The 13119-nt window shown below is 40.7% G+C and overlaps 1 protein-coding gene across 2 annotated transcripts in view; it reads right to left on the bottom strand.

Moving 5' to 3' along the window:
• ARHGAP24 (Rho GTPase activating protein 24) overlaps positions 1 to 13119 on the bottom strand; it is a 668175-nt gene that overhangs the window by 507927 nt on the left and 147129 nt on the right. The window contains exon 1 of one of the 2 annotated variants that reach the window (XM_053599915.1): positions 230 to 454. The exons of the other annotated variant lie outside the window; for it this stretch is intronic. The gene's annotated coding sequence lies outside the window, so the exon portion shown is untranslated. Of the gene's footprint in view, positions 1 to 229; positions 455 to 13119 lie in introns of those variants that run through there. 2 annotated transcript variants of the gene reach the window in all.

The following is a 13119-nucleotide window of genomic DNA, read 5'->3' as shown; positions in this document are numbered from 1 at the left end:
TTTTATTAATGCCATCTATTTTTAAAGCCAGAAACACTCTCCCAACACACACACACACACACACACACACACACACACACACACACACACACACACACACACACACACACACACACACACACACAGTTCCTGCGCTCCCCCACCCCGCCCCCGGAGCCCGCTCCCCGGCGCAGCTGCGTCTGACTCCCCGGCGGGGACTCCGCGCGCTCCCCACCGACCCATCACCTACCCTGCTGCGAGCGCACGACGAGCCCCGGACGAAGGACGAGACGAAATGAGCGGAGAACCAGGGGCAGGGAGGCGCCTCTACTTCCCACGGCCACCGCGGAGCCCCATTCCCCCGGGCGCTCCCGGCGCTGGTTTCGGGGGGACCTCGCGGCCGCCGACAGAGCCGCGGCGGGGACTCTCCCCGGGCGCGCGCTCCTGTCCCCGCCGCAGCCTTGACAGCTCCGCTCCCCTCCTGGCCCCTCCTGGCCCCTCCGGAGCCCCGCTGGCTGCCACCCGGGGCTGGGCTGAGTTGCCACATGCACTTGAGAAATCCTAGCAGTTGCGCAAAGAGTCCCAGAAGTTAGAAAGAGTGACGGGGAGTGAATGTGTAAATATACAGTACAGGAGGCTGAACAACTGAGCCGGGCCGGCCCTCGGACGCAGCCGGGGTTTCAGATTTCATTTGGCAACTGCCAGCTTCGCAGGACTCTGGCGGCGCTACCGAGTAGGTGGAGGTGGCGGGGGTGGAGGACCAGCCTTCCCCACCCCTACCACCCCCCCGCCTCTCCCACACCTACCACCCCGCGCCTCCCCCACCCTCACCCGCCCCATCCTCCGCCCCTACCCCCAGCCCCACCTGCACCTGGGTTACTGGGAGCCTGTGCGCCGCCGCCAACGACCAGACGGAACCGCCCCGCCTGGTTCCTCCGCAGGTGACATCGCTCGTGTAATTTCACATGCATCCCTGATACGTGCAGGTCACAGATCTAAGGCCGTGAGTGGAAGAAGGATACGGAATACAGGTCTTCTGCCCTCAACAAGCTCTGGGTAGACCTCCACACACACTCTTAAATCTTATTTCTCCAATCAGAATGACCCGGGTCCTTATTCCTAGAAATGCATATTTAGCTGAATGCCCTCTAGTTAGAGCATTAGAGAAATCCCAAGTATAATTACCTCTTTATCGTGATTTAAGAGCTCTCAGAATTACACAGTATGAAGGAAAGGACGAAGAGTAAACATTTTGCTAGTGCAGGCCCCTCTTCCAACCATCACCAAAACCCCAACAAACAAACAAACGAACAAACAACTATTTCAAACCGAAATCGTTAATTACAGTTCCAGTTCTGGTTACCTGGCATACCAAGTCAAATGATCGCAAAAGCCTTGAAAAGATTTCTCAGAAATCACCACCAGATCTTTTTAATACACAAAATCAGTGTCTTCACTAGGGATCTCCAGCGATATGGAAAAGAGAACACACGTCCACGTTTAGAGACACCAAAAATAAAAGGCTGAATGGAGACACGCTGTGTTTTTTCTTTTTATCCTCTTTCTCCAGATCCTTGGAGAAACCCGTCTACTCCATTTCAGACAGAGGTCCTACTAGAAAATTGCTTTTTCTGGCTAGAGAATTCTCAGTGCTTTAATGAATCAAATTAAGGTCTGTGGTGTGTGAGTGGTGTTTGCCCCATTTCCTTTTTAAAAAAATGTGTATGGAATTCTCAGCCAGAAGCAATGTGGCTTATTTTCTAACTGATGGGAATAAGTTACCTTCACCAATTCACATGGCCTTGTGTGTTCTAGCAGCACCCTGGCAGGTGACCACTGATGGGCCGTTTTAGATGAAAGCTGGAGAACAATGAAAGTAACTAGCATGAAATCTGCATCAGCTTGATAGGCTCTAGCAGGAGTCCTCAAACTTTTTAAACAGTGGTCTAGTTCACTGTCCCTTAGATAGTTGGAGGGCCGGACTAAAGTTTAAAAAAAAAAAAAAAACTATGAAAAAATTCCTATGCACACTGCACATATCTTATTTTGAAGTAAAAAAATAAAACGGGAACAAATACAATCACACTGCCTCATGTGGCCCGCAGGATGCAGTTTGAGGAACCCTGCAGCCTCCAGAAGATAAGTGTCAATAGGTGTGATTCAAGATTGTAATATTTAATAAAAGGAACCTATCATAACAGTAATGTATTTCAGAATCTAACAAATATTACCATATCAATTTAGACTCAAAGTGATGCAAAATTGAACTCAGTGCTATTGCTGGGTAGTCCCTGGTCCAAAAGATTGACTCACTTCTAGGGCACGCCCCACCCTGTATCCGTGTCATCTTGGAGCTCTGTCTACACCCTTTCCATCACTAGCACTTCACTGTGATGTGGGCAATCGATTACCTTAAGGTAGAAAGTAAGGTGGGGAAGGTTATCATATGGAGATTAGGCAATTGAAGGGGTGGGCGAGGAGTTATATTCACCAACACAAACTCCCTCTTTCCCTCCTGTTCTGCAGGAAGAGAAAGGCCATTGCATTCCATTCCTAGAAGCTCCTTAGGGATTTAGCAAAGACTCTGTCATGAAAGTATAACCTGAACTGGAAAATGCCTATGTTACTCTTCTCTTACTCATAGATTCTTTGGGACTAGGAGACTTGCCTCATCAGTACAAAAGACAGGCAAGGCAATATTGCCAAAATCCTAACATTTCCAGCAGACTTAACCAACAGTGCAGAATTTGTGTGGGTACTGGGATAAGCCAAGATCTGATTTCAAGAATCAGATTGTAATACTTCAAGGACCAGTGGGATTCCAGAGACCTAGAAATCTAATAGGAGGATGAGGGAAGAAGATAATGACCTCACTACACTTGGACAAGTGATTTGAGTTTCAGTATTGCCAGAGTCAAAGACAAGAAAACCATCCATAGACAAAGCCCCCAACCAGGAGCATTTCTAGGCCATTCTTTTTTCGTTTTTTTCTTGTTTGTTTAGAGAAAGAGTTTCTCTCTCTGTCTCCCAGGCTAGAGGAGTGACATGATCATAGCCTACTGCAGCCTTGAACTCTCAAACTAGTAGGCTCAAGATATCTTCCTGCCTCAGCCTCCTGATTAGGTGGGACTACAGGAGCACACCACCATGCCTGTGTTTCTTTTAATTTTCACATTTGGAGATATAGGGTCTCACTATGTTGCTCTGGCTGGTCTCAAACTTCTGGCCTCAAGCAGTTCTCCCACCTCAGGCTCTGAAAGTGCTGGGATTACAGGCATGAGCCACTTTACCCGACCCGGATTTTTAAAGTTGGAATTTAGTAAAAGGAACTTCAGCAAGAGTTTATACAAATGCTTTATTTAGTATTTCAAATGTATGGGTAAAATGTCACTATTAAACAAGTATAGATTTAAAATGTATTTTTCTAAGATAAAAATTAAAGTTTTCCACCAGATTCCTTGCCAAATTCTTTGAAGACCTTAGCACAAAATAAATCATTGTCATATAGCCCAATTGTCCATTAATATCAGAGACTGGGGCTCTTTAATTATGTTTTCTTTTAGAAAAACATAAATTCCTAAGAGGGCAAAAAACACAGTAACAAAACTGAATAGTCAAGAATTGCCAAAATTCTAACATTTCCAACAGACTCTTACCAACAATGCTGAATTTGTGTTGGTACTGGGATAAGCCAAGATCTGATTTCGAGAATAAGAGAGAAGGCTTTGCTTTAAAGCATGTCTGTTTCTAAACTTCTGTTTTTGTTTTTTCTTTTTGTTTCCTGGTGGAAGCTCCTTGTCTACAAAGTCTAGCTTTGTCTTAGCTAAATAAGGTGAAAAGAGATTGAGGGCGTTTTGGGCCCACCATCCTCAGACCTTTTAGATCACGTGATTCAGGGAATGCATGTGTATTACTGCTGTTAAAATGGTGGGCAGAACCAGTCCAGCTAAATACCATAAGAAAGATAATTAAGGAGAGAAAGAGCAAAAGAAAGAATAACAGAAGAATCTGCTATGGCTGTGGATTCCTTCCTGCCTCTATAATTCCACCCCTGCCTGCTATCAGTGAACACCTTTAAAAATGAACCACACTGGGGGTGGCGCCTGTGGCTCAAAGGAGTAGGGCACCAGCCTCATATACCAGAAGTGGCAGGTTCAAACCCAGCCCTGGCCAAAAACTGCAAAAAAAAAAAAAAGAACCACTTTGTGGGCCCGTTCAGATTCTGAGAGAGCATGGTATCGGACATCATGTACTCTAATGAAATGAATGTTAGTTTTGGTGACATGGTGACAGCCCAAGTCACACTCTATCATCCTCCAGATGCCCACAAAATCCATAATTAATTAGTTTTCAAGATAGTTTCTTGATTTTTTTGTGTAATTACAAAATTAGCTCAATTCATGAACGATACTACAGAGAAGTATAAAAGAAGAAACTAAAACATTTCCAGGATCTCCCCATTAAAGGCATATTTTTAACATTTTGAATGTCTAATATTTCACCTCTGTGTACGTGCCTTTCCTGTACAATGATTACTACCCAGAGCAAGATCTTTTTTGCCTAACCCCAAATTCAAACCACAGTTTTCCAATTAGTATGGTTTTCTTAGATGCTATTGAAACCTTGATTCAGGAGTTTACCAGCTTCTGTTAAAGAACTACACTCTCCCTTTCAGCATAAGCAAATTTCCTCTAATCAGCTACCAGGAGAAGTTTCTGCTTTGTACCTGCAGTGGTTATTGCTAAATCTTTCGCTGTTCTAGAATTTTCATGTGCTTGCTGACTCATAATTCCTCTCAGGCAGCCTTTAACGTCCTGTCATTCGCATTTTAGCTGGCTGCATCCTCTGTTTTTTCTTTGCTCACCCATGAGTTCAGGCACAAGCACACATGCACACACATGCACCCCCATACACCATGCACATTCTTAACACACGTGCACACACACCCCCATACACCATGCACATTCTTAGCTCACGTGCACACAAACACACCTATGAACCATGAACATTCTTAGCACACACGACACACCCCCGTACACCATGGACATTCTTAGCACACGTGCACACACACACCCCCATACACCATGCACATTCTTAGCACACATGCACACACACATCCATACAACATGCACATTCTTAGCACACGTGCACACACACCCCCATACACCATGCACATTCTTAGCACACGTGCACACACACAGCCCCATGCACCATGCACATTCTTAGCACACGTGCACACACACACATACCCCATGAACCATGAACATTCTTAGCACACACGCACACACCCCCGTACACCATGCACATTCTTAGCACACGTGCACACACACACACCCGTACACCATGCACATTCTTAGCACACATGCACACACACACATACCCATGAACCATGAACATTCTTAGCACACACGCACACACCCCCGTACACCATGCACATTTTTAGCACACGTGCACGCACACACACCCGTACACCATGCACATTCTTAGCACACGTGCACGCACACACACCCGTACACCATGCACATTCTTAGCACACGTGCACACACACACACCCGTACACCATGCACATTCTTAGCACACGTGCACGCACACACACCCGTACACCATGCACATTCTTAGCACACGTGCACGCACACACACCCGTACACCATGCACATTCTTAGCACACGTGCACGCACACACACCCGTACACCATGCACATTCTTAGCACACGTGCACGCACACACACCCGTACACCATGCACATTCTTAGCACACGTGCACGCACACACACCCGTACACCATGCACATTCTTAGCACACGTGCACACACATGCACCCCCATACACCATGCACATTCATAGCACATGGACACACCCAGAAAGTGAGATATTTCTACAGACATGAAACTGTCCATGTGTGAACTCAGCTCTTAAAATAACACTGGCATGATATACATCATATTTAGAAATTTAATTTCATTTGAATAACTAGCAACAAGATGGGATTACTCTCAACACACAAGGCTTTTTGTAGATTTCAAGCTCATTCTCATCTGGGAATCTTCTCATTAAGCTTATACATGGTTATTTTGTAGAAAATTAAATATTTCCATGGAAACAGTACCACTCTTTTCCCAAGAATTATTTATTTATAGTCTACTTCAATTACATGTGTGACTTTAAAATAGTTTTCTATTGTCTTATACTCAAGCAGATAGAAAGTATGTTATCAATAAATGCTTCACATTCACAATTCATATGTCTAATTACAGTGTCATGTATCGTCCAAGCTTTCTGATCTGTGTAGGCCATTCTCATTTCATCCTGTTTTCGTCATATTCCAAGCACTTAAAATAATGGCTATGTTTTATTTTTGCTTCCACTTCTCGTCCTCATCTGTTTTAGCTAGTCTCAACTAATATGAAAATTAAAGAAAAGGAAGAACTTTTTACATCCTTATGGATTTTTACTCCAGTCAAGATACAAATCTAAGCTGTTAAAATTGCTAATGGGCCAGACACTAGGTATAACTGATTTGATCCCAGGCTGGATCAAATGTTATTTTCCTGCTTTGACTTGTTGACGTGGGACTTCTGTGATGAGCTCATTCCTTCACATCATCTAAAACCAACTGGATTATCAAGGACACCAAAATGTTTTGTTATTATAGAATGCAGTCATAACCATAATTTTGTAAGTTATCTCTCATTAAAATGTGTAAAAGAATCAACATAACTCATTCAAACACACTAATATTAATAATAAAATAATACAAATACTCCTTACAGTTATTAAAGTACCTTCCTATATGTGATGCCTTTTCATTGCAGAAACTCTATGAAAAATCTATCATTGTATTAAATTTTGCAAAAGAGCAAACAGAAACCTTGTATATGTGTTACTTACAATCACATAAACTAAGATATGATGGAGCTAAGGCTTGACTCTACACTAATGCAAGAAAAATTGAAATTGTAAGCTATGTTGTTAAGATACAGAAAAGATACACGGAGAATGGTGATGTACGGAGTAGAGCTGGGGACTAGTTTCTCAATATTTGTAAAATTACCAAACACAAAAATTTTGGAAAATCAATAAAAATTATGTGATTTTTGAAAGATTTGCAACGCAAACAAGAGGATATTCCAAGAAGATAACCAAAGGGCAATTCAAGATATGGGCTATAAAGTAGACCCCCATCCCCCCAAAAGGACTACAAAGTTATGTGTCTTTCTCTTTTTTTTTCTTTTCTCAAGTTCATGTTTGAAAACAGTAGCAAGCGAGTTTTGTGAAGGCTTACTTTGCAAGATTGGAGAGGTTAGGCTAGGGTGTGAGATCAGAATAAACTGGGATTCAGGCTGAGGAGGACAAATAGTAGATTTTCTAAATGCTAAGCAATTCATCCTGATGTCTTTAAAGGAAAAATTTCTTCTCTGTGTGCTTTATTCAGGAAAGAAAATAGGTTTCTAGGGCGGCGCTTGTGGCTCAAAGGAATAGGGCACCGGCCCCATATGCCAGACGTGGTAGGTTCAAACTCAGCCCTGGCCAAAAACCTCAAAAAAAAAAAAAGAAAGAAAAAGAAAATAGGATTCTAAATGATGATGATGGGGAATAGTCCCAAGATATGAAAATTTAGGCACTATTCAACCTAAAACACAGCCCACATTTTCAAGAACAGCACTTTTAAATAGGACAGTTGATGATTGCTGTCAAATGTCTTCTGACCCAAACGTAGGGAAATGATTCCATGTTCATCAAGAAAGGGGATTGCAAAAAACAAGCAGAAGGCAGAGAACAAGATTACCCTTTGGGGAGCCCAATTAACTCATTTAACATCCATCTAGAAAAAGCCTCTCCTGCCTGGGTTGATCGGGGTGGTGCTGCTCAGCCTCTGCAGAAGCAATCAGCAGCCAGAACAGACAGGTTCAATCCCTGCTGTAGCCTTCAGGCCCAGTCCTGGGGCAGGCTAAAGTCACCCTGTAAGAGTGTAGACAGTGACACTGAGACCTGTGGCAGGACGATACCAGCAACTCCCAGGGAGCAGAGACATAAGCTTCTCAGTGTCCTGCGAGGGAAAGGGAAGGGGCTTAGTGCGATGAAGATTTCTACCAGTCCTGCTAGTTGGCAACTTGGAGCTTAACGTCTAGAGCGTAGACTTTAACCAGTATACAAACATTTATTGTTAATATAAATTTTACCCAAATCCCTGACTCAAATACACCCTAAGGAATTAAAAGTACAGAGGGGAGGTAGTTAAACCCAATAATGGTAGTTTTGTGAAGAAGAAGAATATAGGAGAAATGAGCAAATTTAAGAAAGGAGTTGATTGTCATGTACATAGGAGATGCCTCCTTTACACAGCACAGATGGTTTAACATCTCTGAAATGCGAAGCCCTGGGCTGACTGGGAAGAATCCAAATCCGTGCCATTCAATCACTACGAGTGGGGGAACTCAGTAAAAAGGTTTAGAGTGGATATTTTCATTTTCCTCTAAAGTAATACAAAAATGATGCTACGATGTGAACATTCATTCTTGGCTAAGATGTAGTCTCTCACAGTTCCTGGCATTCTCACAAGCACACATAGACTGATTTTCATATGGTAATGTTATATCATTATTTTAGATAGACTCTAGCCCAGATTTTAACCAATGTGTAAAGATACTTTCACATATTTTACATTTTTGCTCATTTGTTCTTTAAATGCTCAACACATTGCTATAAAGATCAGAAACAATGGGCATGTTAACATGAAAACATTCCATGTGGGTTTTTCTTAGCATTCATGGCAAAGAATCTCTGGTTTTGAGCTGTACAATAATGGAAAAATGCACTATTTATAAATAATGATGGAAATTTAACGATAGTATCAAATACTTTGAAAATCAGGTGATTATCAGAAACATTGAAATAATATCTGGATTAGCCAAACACAGCAGCAAAAACACAACCTTTTGCTTTAATCAATAATTGTGTATGAAATTCTAAAATAATATACATTTGTGTTGAAGATTCTCATACTTATTTCAGTCAAAAGATGAAAAGTCAGAAAATTTGTAATTTATAAGCTTAAAAGTGATTTTTAACCAAAAAGTTACTTTCTACCCTCTTTTTGCCTTTTGGGGGAATCACTATAAACAATTTCAATTGTATTGGGTCTTTATAAAATTAATTTTATAAAATACATATTTAAACTTAAGCTTCCTACAATTTATAAAATAACTTATTAGTGTCTTATAATGTGCCCCATTGGAGTTTTAAAAAAATATTTGGATTGAAATGGCTACTTAAATTTTTCACACACAGATTATATTAATTTAGAATTTTTGAAACTAGGAATTAACATTATTATTTACATGTAAAGAAAAGACATTGATAGAAAAGTTGTTCTTTAGTTTTATTAAAGAAAAATGCTACTTTGGAACTAATATGCTATACTTAGCTTTGTCCATGTTCAGTATCTTTTAATAGATTATCATATTTAGAGGTTATTATGCAAGCAAAATAATCTCTAAACCATAAAGTCCAATAGGCCAAAAATTGAATTCTGTTAATATGATTATATTATTTATTGAACCATGTTATTCTCATGTTAGCTATATAAGTATTGGTTACATTCCTAAAATATAGTTATGTATAACCTATATAGATAAACCCATTGATAGGAAAAATATTTCACTCACATTTTATCAATATAGATTAGTGGCCTATGATTGCATTTTTAATTTAATATCTATCGAGATCCCCTGTTGAAAATAGCTCTTTCCAGGGTGAAGCTCACTGTCCTCAAGTACAGACTAATAGTCCATGAACACTTAGCTTTGTATCAACCTAGGAAACTGTGACAGATTTATGTAGTAACTCCTTATTATTCTGCTAAGGAGTGTTAATAACTCAACTTGTGGATATTTATTTATCCAAATTTGGTGTGTTTTTTGAGCAGTCATTAAGTTTTAAAATAAAAAATGAATTATTTATTTAAAAGGCTACAAGGAGAAGATTAATATATGATCTATATTGAGTGATATTTACATCATTGGTCATTCCTAAGCTCAATAAAGTAGGATTTATTTACTATATGGAGTACTTTTGAATTATTTATTAGATAAAATATCAATATTCAGAATTCAAGGAAAAGAATAAGTATCCCACTTCATTCTTCCTTTGATTTTTTTTTTGTGTGTGTGTTTTGATTACAAGTAAAAATATATAAAAATAAAAGTTTGTGGTAAGTTACAAGAAAATGTATAGAAAGAGCATGGAGTTGCCAGATATGTTGACATCTACACCAGCGTAGATTTCTTATTTTCTAACTATCTGCTCAAGCAGACATCCCAAGGAGAAGTTGTGTACAGGAACCTTTGCTTTTCCCCTTCAAATTTCTATTACCAGCTGCCTTACCCTGGGGAGACAAAGAAGGGAGCGTATAATAACACAACAGCTTTGTCTGAGACCCAAAACGCCACGGGCTCAAGCAAAAATTCACTAATATTGCCCCATGTATGTAGAAGTTGTGATGGAATGCAAACTATGACTGACTTCATAGAATTTTAGTGTCATTATGCCTGTTATTAATTAATAGCACACCAAAAATACAACTATTTATGCGTGAAGGGACTTTTAAATATTTTGGCACTGAGTTCCCGAGAGTTGGGAAAGACTGTGGGCTTTAGATATCCCCTCTCCCTTAGCGGCGCCTTGAGCAGGTGGAAGGTGCTGCAGGGAGGGAGCACACGCCGTGGGTGTAACTACTCGTCAGTAGATTGCACAGCACTTACCACAGAAATCTTTGCAGAACAGTCAGGGTCACAGCAATTTCTAGAGACCACAGCCTAAATATTCTGCTACTACAGTTTTACCAACAAAGACACAAGAGAAGGTGTACCACTAATTCCTTATAAAAACCACTGAGTTTGTTTCAAACTAATTTAACTATCATCACTACCTTTAATAGTCCTCATTGAAATGACTGTCATGAGTCTATTTAGATAGTTCCACTATAATTCAGTTTTTAATTAACTTGATCATTATTTTTAACCACGCTAACAGACAAGCTACAACCTTACCCTAATCTTGGCCCTCTCAGCACAGAATTTACAAATTTAAAACATTTTCTTTCTCTCTTTTTAAAATTGCTCTAGTGGTACTGAGCAAATTACTAAAATCAAGTAATTCCTGTTCTCATCAATGAGTATCTCATTATCAACCTTCAGTATGTTTATGTTCCAAGGTGCTTTAAACTGCCCTCCTGCCTAATCACTAGCTTCCTATCACAGTACAGGGCTATGGCGTGAATGGTGTGTTCATTAACGTTTGCCTATTATAAGTACAAGGGACTCAAACATTTGATAATACATTCATGGTCCTGCCAGGCATTTGAGATTCTTTGGAGAGAATAAGGATTGTTTAAAAAAAGAATTGCGCAAATCTCATAATCCAATGTATAATACAATTTGGACATTACTATTAACATTATGATTTTGGGAGACCCACAAATTTACACATATCAGAATATGCATAGGTGATTCACTTGATGGAGTTGTTAAGGGCAAGGCATAAAACCCTGCAAAAATCTCATCAATGCTAAGTGACTTCTTAGAAATGGCTGATAGACAGCCTCCCACTTATCCTACAAACTCCATGAATGTGCCCTGGTAAACTGTCTTCCGTACTCATTTTTTGTTAGTTTTTGGCAATGGTTTCTTCAGTACTCTATTCCTCCTTCTCTGGCTTATGTGCATATACATATATACAGATACATATTCACATGCGTGTACCTATATTCTATGTATATTTTAATAATGAATTCAGTCTTGTTTGTTTGTTTTTTAACCAGCATTCTCCCCATCAGAGATTTCCTTGTGTCCCTTGTCTGTCCATTCATTTCACAGTTGTCCTCTGCAGCAGGGAGTCATGAGTGTCATGATGGTCCCTTACAGGATTATTTTAAACAAAAAATGAATTATTACATGTTAGCGGAGAAGCACAGTGCCTGACATATGGAACACACTTAGTGAATACAGACTCTTATTATCCCAACCATTCAAACAAGGGCAGCCTCCATAAAGTGTTTGTTATTGTTACAATATTTAATCATAGAAAACATTCAACTCGTTGATCTCCTAAATGCACTCTGAGATCTTGACTTTCCTGGGGCCCCTGGAAAGATGTTACAGAACCAAAATAGCACGGATCCTATAAAGACCATGGTGTTCAATACAGTCAATATGAACATTTCCGGAGAATGCTAAAAAGGACAGAGATTTCAAACACAAAAATTAGGAAGATATTCTCTGGGAAGCTGACAAATTCAGTTAGGTATCAATTCCATCTAACCAAATGGTGATTGAATTTTCTATCCTATCCCTGGAATTCTTCAACTTTCCTTTTTATCTTCTCTCCGCCACTCCTCCCTGTTTTCCATACTAGTCTGAAATAACTCAGGGTAGGTTTTACAGAGCTAGGGAAGGGTCGCTGGGGACAGACAGGAAAAGCGATGGCAGTTCTCGTCCACATAGCCCTGTCCCATCACCTCTCTTCTCCTTCTTCCCCTCTCAGAGGCTCCGCCTGCTCTAGGACAGAACGCCTAGGATGGCTTTCTTGATAAAAACTGACTCTGCCTTCTCTCCTCAGTGCCATCTCCCAAGTGCCTAAATCCTGGTGTGAATGATGGGAAGGAACCTAACTCCTAGCCCGAGGGTCTAATTTCAGAGGTGAGACCCATTGATTTAGGACTAACACACAGATTCTTCCCTGAGAACAAACACTGGCACTTCCAGAATTAGATGTGAAAAGTGATTTTCCCTTGGCTCTTTCCTTTTTTTTTTTCCTCAAAAAGCTTTGGACTAACTTCAGACACAAGGTAAAGGCCCAAGCTGCAGAGACTTGGTTTGGTCCTAGTCAACATGGGAGAAGGTCAATCCTGGCTGAAAGGAGAAGGCTCCTAGTGGGCAGAAATCAGAGGAAAAACTCATGAGAGAGCAGAAAAAACAGGTAGGAAGGACACCCAGAATGGAGCAGCGTCTGTGAAGGTTTACATTGTCCCCCGTGGTTCCAGATCCTCATTTTCCCAGGTGGGGTCTTCAGTTCAACACATAGTAGTCCCAGGAACAGAGGGGAAGCAGCCCCCCAAGGCACATCGTAGCAGCAGGTTGTACGTTC

The sequence above is a fragment of the Nycticebus coucang genome, chromosome 1 (assembly GCF_027406575.1).
Source record: "Nycticebus coucang isolate mNycCou1 chromosome 1, mNycCou1.pri, whole genome shotgun sequence".
NCBI lineage: Eukaryota > Metazoa > Chordata > Mammalia > Primates > Lorisidae > Nycticebus > Nycticebus coucang.
This window is presented reverse-complemented; position numbering and strand designations above follow the sequence as displayed.